General features: G+C 40.7%; 1 pseudogene; it reads right to left on the reverse strand.

Annotated features, from left to right (window-relative positions):
* Positions 1-640: 640 nt before the first annotated feature.
* On the reverse strand, positions 641-915 carry LOC103582467 (annotated as a pseudogene).
* Positions 916-1,198: the final 283 nt, after the last annotated feature.

Below are 1,198 nucleotides of genomic sequence, written 5' to 3' on the forward strand. Positions count from 1 at the left end.
GTTAATTGAGATACTCATGGCAGCAACAAGAGAGCTGCGGCTGCATTGGTGTCCTCTTTTCTGGACAGCTTTTTTTATTAGACCGGTCCTATGAGTGCACAGTGTCCCCTGCCACCCTATGTCCACATTTCCTGTCTATTTTCAGAACCTGATCCTCCTGCCCTCTTGTCAATTTTGTGAGCTACCCTAGACCTTTATGATAAACTCTTATTTTTTGATAGCCATGATCAATTTCTGCTGTTTGTAGCCCAAAACCTTGATTGGTATGGGTGCTTCTAGAAGTTTTTCTGAATACATCCATCTATACATACATGAATACATGTTTCTGTAATAGGAACATAATCTTCTGAAAATTGGCTTTTTTCTTTAGCAGTAATTCGTGGATGTGATGCCATGTTAGAATCATAGTTAGGTCTTAGGCTGGACCTTTTTTTCTTGAAAGTGAGAAATTACTTCATCACCACTAGATATTCTGTTAGATCTTAGCTTGATAGGTTGGAGAGAAGTTTGCTTCTCTTGGCTCTTTAAGACAGTACTTTCAAACATTTTTTTGATTCTTCCAGTGGTTTGGAGAATTGCATCTTTCCACTTCTTGGGCCTAATCCCAAACTTGCATAAAAAAAAATAAAACCATAGAAACTGTAGCATGAGGACCAACCTGCCAGCATCTGGAGAGGGCCTTCTTTCTGTGTCATCACCTTTGCTTCAATACACAGTTTCCAGAACCTGCCAGAACTGGGCAACAAGGCATTCGTAGGTCTTCCATGCTTTGTCTATAGGTTGATTCTGTGCCTCTTGAATGAGAATGCTGCAAGCATCAAAGTCATATGGATTCTCTCCTAATTTCTTTTCGGCTTTCTTCACCTTCTCTGGGACATATTCAGCTGCCTGCTCTGTGGCTCTGTCTCTTGACATGGCCTCGACTGACTAGAATGTGCGCAGTGGCTGGCAATGGGAAGCTAGAAAAGAAAAATTAAACTAAAAACCACCTCTAACCTAGTAAAGTTATCCCCTGCCCAGTGGAGCCAGACCGCCAAGATGAATCACCACCACCCATTCAGATCTCAGAATTTTGAAATATATTGTTATTGACTCTAATGACCATGTTGTACAATAGATCTCTTTGAACAAGAGAGTAATCTTTTTGAAACATGAACTAAGTGAAGGTGCTTCCTTGCTTTTGTGCTGTAACTCTAGT

This window comes from Galeopterus variegatus, unplaced genomic scaffold (genome assembly GCF_000696425.1).
Source record: "Galeopterus variegatus unplaced genomic scaffold, G_variegatus-3.0.2 Scaffold16369, whole genome shotgun sequence".
In the NCBI taxonomy this organism is placed as follows: domain Eukaryota; kingdom Metazoa; phylum Chordata; class Mammalia; order Dermoptera; family Cynocephalidae; genus Galeopterus; species Galeopterus variegatus.